The sequence below is a fragment of the Staurois parvus genome, unplaced genomic scaffold (assembly GCF_062004578.1).
Source record: "Staurois parvus isolate SC_StPar_1 unplaced genomic scaffold, SC_StPar_1.0 ptg000390l, whole genome shotgun sequence".
Taxonomy (NCBI): domain Eukaryota; kingdom Metazoa; phylum Chordata; class Amphibia; order Anura; family Ranidae; genus Staurois; species Staurois parvus.
In genome coordinates this window covers 4621197-4627196 of record NW_028318186.1, presented here as the reverse complement: position 1 = coordinate 4627196, position 6000 = coordinate 4621197, and positions in this window count along the sequence as shown.

Genomic DNA, 6000 nt, shown 5'->3' with positions numbered 1-6000 from the left:
GGACACGACTGTCCACCCAAAGTGTGGAGAGACTCACGTTTGTGAAAATGAATCAGGCGTGGATTAGTCTGGATTTCAAACCACCAGTTCCTGACACAACTGACTAAATCCGCCATGAATCATGCCCCTGCCATGTGCCACTTTCAGGTCTCCTCACACTGCTGGTGTGTTCAATTTTTTGACATAGGGTGCTGGCAGATTACGGGCCTCCTATAGCTGCTGCCAGGCCCCTAATCTGCCATGGGCCCCTATACCGCCTCCTCATGCTGCTGCCAGGTCCAGAGTCTCTCATGGGTCCCTGTACGGCCTCCCATTGCTGCTGTCTCCATCGCCACACTCTGCCATGTGCCACTTTCAGGTCTCCTCACACTGCTGGTGTGTTCCATTTTTTGTCATAGGGTGCTGGCAGATTACGGGCCTCCTATAGCTGCTGCCAGGCCCCTAATCTGCCATGGGCCCCTGTACCGCCTCCTCATGCTGCTGCCAGGTCCACAGTGTCTCATGCCGTGTGCCACTTTCAGGTCTCCTCACACTGCTGGTGTGTTGAATTTTTTGACATAGGGTGCTGGCAGATTACGGGCCTCCCATAGCTGCTGCCAGGCCCCTAATCTGCCATGGGACCCTATACCGCCTCCTCATGCTGCTGCCAGGTCCAGAGTCTGTCATGGGTCCCTGTACGGCCTCCCATTGCTGCTGTCTCCATCGCCACACTCTGCCATGTGCCACTTTCAGGTCTCCTCACACACTGCTGGTGTGTTCCATTTTTTGTCATAGGGTGCTGGCAGATTACGGGCCTCCCATTGCTGCTGCCAGGCCCCTAATCTGCCATGGGCCCCTGTACCGCCTCCACATGCTGCTGCCAGGTCCACAGTGTCTCATGGGTCCCTGTACGGCCTCCCATTGCTGCTGTCTCCATCGCCACACTCTGCCATGTGCCACTTTCAGGTCTCCTCACACTGCTGGTGTGTTCCATTTTTTGTCATAGGGTGCTGGCAGATTACGGGCCTCCTATAGCTGCTGCCAGGCCCCTAATCTGCCATGGGCCCCTGTACCGCCTCCTCATGCTGCTGCCAGGTCCACAGTGTCTCATGCCATGTGCCACTTTCAGGTCTCCTCACACTGCTGGTGTGTTCAATTTTTTGACATAGGGTGCTGGCAGATTACGGGCCTCCCATAGCTGCTGCCAGGCCCCTAATCTGCCATGGGCCCCTGTACCGCCTCCTCATGCTGCTGCCAGGTCCACAGTGTCTCATGCCGTGTGCCACTTTCAGGTCTCCTCACACTGCTGGTGTGTTGAATTTTTTGACATAGGGTGCTGGCAGATTACGGGCCTCCCATAGCTGCTGCCAGGCCCCTAATCTGCCATGGGCCCCTATACCGCCTCCTCATGCTGCTGCCAGGTCCAGAGTCTGTCATGGGTCCCTGTACGGCCTCCCATTGCTGCTGTCTCCATCGCCACACTCTGCCATGTGCCACTTTCAGGTCTCCTCACACACTGCTGGTGTGTTCCATTTTTTGTCATAGGGTGCTGGCAGATTACGGGCCTCCCATAGCTGCTGCCAGGCCCCTAATCTGCCATGGGCCCCTGTACCGCCTCCTCATGCTGCTGCCAGGTCCACAGTGTCTCATGCCATGTGCCACTTTCAGGTCTCCTCACACTGCTGGTGTGTTCAATTTTTTGACATATGGTGCTGGCAGATTACGGGCCTCCTATAGCTGCTGCCAGGCCCCTAATCTGCCATGGGCCCCTATACCGCCTCCTCATGCTGCTGCCAGGTCCAGAGTCTCTCATGGGTCCCTTTACGGCCTTCCATTGCTGCTGTCTCCATCGCCACACTCTGCCATGTGCCACTTTCAGGTCTCCTCACACACTGCTGGTGTGTTGAATTTTTTGACATAGGGTGCTGGCAGATTACGGGCCTCCCATTGCTGCTGCCAGGCCCGTAATCTGCCATGGGCCCCCGTACCGACTCCTCATGCTGTGACGTTGCAACAAGGTGGAATTCAACCCTACATATGTTAGACCGCCTTTACGAACAGCAAAAGGCCATCACAGATTTCCTGATGTTAAAAGCGGATAAAGGTACTCCCTGTGTAACTTAGATGTCAGCCATTGGCAGCTCATGCGTGACACCTGCGCTTGCTCAGGCCCTTTGAGGAGGCCACGCTATTCGTGAGTCGGCAGGACTATGGGATGAACGACGTCATTCCTCTATTGCACGTCCTGGAACAAATGCTGTTAACAATGGCTGGTCAGGGTGCGGTAGACGTGGCGCACAGATCTCAACGCCACATGACCCCTGTGGGGGCAGGACAGGAAGAAGAGGAGGAGGTAGAGGAGGACATTGGTGCTCAGGAATTATTGAGTGAAATGGGTGGTTTTTCCACTCAGCGGACAGGAGTGGAGGAGCAGGAGCATCTGGTAGAGGAGGAGGAAGAGGAGACAGAGGACCCAGACGCACCGTGGCAGTATGCTGTGGAGATGGAGGCAGGGAGTCCCTCGCATTCCTTGGCACAAATGGCCCATAGCATGCTCTCTTGCTTGTGTACCGACAGCCGAATAATAACCATCAGACAGAGGGATGACTTTTGGCTGTCCACCTTGTTGGACCCTCGCTACAGTTCAAAAATGGTGGCCTTTTTCACACCTGCTGAGAGGGAGGCCAAAATAACGTACTATAAAAACCACCTATGTAGTCAGCTGGTCTCTGCCTGTCTGCGCCAACGTCCATCCTCAGACACTGTGGGCCCTGTGCGCTCGCATTCCGCTGCCATGGCAGCAGGGGAGGGGTGGGGTGGTAGGAGCAGTGGCAGCTCCACCAGCAGCAGCTGCCTCAGTCTGCAGTCGATGATGAGTAGCTTTCTTCACCAGCGCAGTGAGGAAACTACTAACCAGCCGCAGCAGCAGCAGCAGCAGCATCAGGTGGACCTGGAGCAGGACCTCAAACAACAGGCTTAGGCCTACTTGGACAGCACCCTGCCAACCGAGGTAGACAATCCCCTTGACTACTGGGCAACGAAACTTGACCTTTGGCCCCAACTAGCTGAATTTGCCCTTGAAAGGCTGTCATGCCCGGCCAGTAGCGTGGCATCGGAGCGCGTGTTTAGTGCGGCAGGAGGTATTGCAACTCCGCGGAGGACACGACTGTCCACCCAAAGTGTGGAGAGACTCACGTTTGTGAAAATGAATCAGGCGTGGATTAGTCTGGATTTCAAACCACCAGTTCCTGACACAACTGACTAAATCCACCATGAATCATGCCCCAAACATGTGCCACTTTCAGGTCTCCTCACACTGCTGGTGTGTTCCATTTTTTGTCATAGGGTGCTGGCAGATTACGGGCCTCCCATAGCTGCTGCCAGGCCCCTAATCTGCCATGGGCCCCTATACCGCCTCCTCATGCTGCTGCCAAGTCCAGAGTCTCTCATGGGTCCCTGTACAGCCTCCCATTGCTGCTGTCTCCATCGCCACACTCTGCCATGTGCCACTTTCAGGTCTCCTCACACTGCTGGTGGGTTCCATTTTTTGTCATAGGGTGCTGGCAGATTACGGGCCTCCTATAGCTGCTGCCAGGCCCCTAATCTGCCATGGGCCCCTATACCGCCTCCTCATGCTGCTGCCAGGTCCAGAGTCTCTCATGGGTCCCTGTACGGCCTCCCATTGCTGCTGTCTCCATCGCCACACTCTGCCATGTGCCACTTTCAGGTCTCCTCACACTGCTGGTGGGTTCCATTTTTTGTCATAGGGTGCTGGCAGATTACGGGCCTCCCATAGCTGCTGCCAGGCCCCTAATCTGCCATGGGCCCCCGTACCGACCCCTCATGCTGCTGCCAGGCCCGTAATCTGTCATGGGCCCCTGTTGTCGCTTGTTGGCATATTCCGCTCGTTCAGATGCTCCTTCTCCTGCTACTCCTCTTCACGGATTCCGTCAGCAGTCTTTCTTGGAATCCGTTTCCAAGAGACAACAGTTTGCGAGCACGCACCCGACGGTGCAGAAGCTGAACGTCCTCCTGTCCAAGTTGCTGCTGCCAGGCTCGTAATCTGTCATGCGCCCCTGTACCGCCTCCTCATGCTGCTGCCAGGTCCAGAGTGTGTCATGGGTCCCTGTACGGCCTCCCATTGCTGCTGCCAGGCCCGTAATCTGCCATGGGCCCCCGTACCAACTCCTCATGCTGCTGCCAGGCCCGTAATCTGTCATGGCCCCCTGTACCGCCTCCTCATGCTGCTGCCAGGTCCAGAGTGTGTCATGGGTCCCTGTACGGCCTCCCATTGCTGCTGTCTCCATCGCCACACTCTGCCATGTGCCACTTTCAGGTCTCCTCACACTGCTGGTGGTTTCCATTTTTGTCATAGCGTGCTGTATGGCCTCCCATTGCTGCTGCCTCCACCGCCACACTGTGGCTCCACACTCTGGTTTTGGCCCCGTGACTGCCCAAATGAGTGAAGTGTGCGGTGATTCTAAGATCGACGGCACTCATCTGCATGTCATACTGACTGTCAGTATTATTTCTCTTCCCCAGCAGACTCCAAGGGCATTTAAATTAAAGGTACAGTGTTCTGCACTAATATAAAGGCTCTCTGAAGCCTAGAAACACTCTTTTATAAGTTAAATTCGCAGCGAATATATTTGACTCGAATCAAAATTTTTCCACGAATTCGCCGAATCAGTCGAATCGAATTTTTGAATACTTCGCTCATCTCTAATCTCTGCTATACACTATTTCTTTTTTTTGCTTTGTTAAATGTCATTGTCCATGGCAATACCTTGCCTAATAGTCTCAAAACTTCAGAATTTAGTATCAAGAATTGCCCCTCATAGACTTCAGGAGGGTTCAATGCTGATTTTGGGCTTTATAGATTTCAAGCAGTATGCAAAGAAACCCCCTGTAAATTGAATCTGGGAAGATTCACTCACTCCTACAGTATGTGCTACAAGTTTAGTTATAAGGGAAGTTATTGAATTTTTTATGTGAAAAGTTATCTTTTTGATATGTTTTGTATTTTTTCTTTATTTGGGTGAAATTGTATGTAAATGAAAATAAATAAATAAATACGGCTGCCCACATATTATTAAAACATCTTTAACCATACAGTACATGAGTGCATTCTGTTTAATGTAGTAACACACACTAACCACTTGCCTTCCAAAGGATTTACCCCCCTTCCTGACCAGGCCATTTTTTGCAATACGGCACTGCGTTACTTTAACTGACAATTGTGTTGTCATGCAACGTTGTACGGAAATGAAATGCATATTCTTTTACCCACGAATAGAGCTTTCTTTTGGTGGTATTTGATCACCTGTGCATTTTTTATTTTTTGCGCTCTAAACAAAAAAAGACCACCAATTGTGAAAAAAAGAAACAATATTTTTGATTTTTTTTCTATAAAACTTATACAGTAAAAAAATGTAAAAGATTAAATTTCTTCATAAATTTATTCCAAAATGTATTCTGCTACATGTCTTTGCTAAAGAAAAATCCCAACACATGTAAATTAATTGGTTTGTGTGAAAGTTATAGCGTCTACAAATGGCGGTATATATACTTGTTATTTTTTTTTTAACTAGTAATGGCAGCAACCAGCAACAGACTGCAGGACTGCGGAGAGCATTCTGACACTAAGGGGGGGGGGGGCTGACTAACTGCCACTGACATCCCCAGTGACTAATAGTGATCAGTGTTTATAAAAAGCACTGAAACTGTACTAATGACACTGGGTAGGAAGGGGTTAACATCTGGGGCGATGAAAGGGTTAACTGTGTGCTGTGTGTATTTTACTAGGGAGACAAGCTGCTTTGTATTGCTCTGCTGTGCAGAGCTTTAAAAATCAGCCTGTTCATACTGATAGGGGAGAAATCTGTGTTGTTTACATGCAGACCCCTCTCCTGTCAGCTCCGCCGACGTTCACCGAGTCCCGGCCAAGAATCGGCAGGCGGGACCCGGTGATCGTCATGCCAATAGCGGCACGGGTAGGGAGCGTGGGCGCCCCCTATCTGG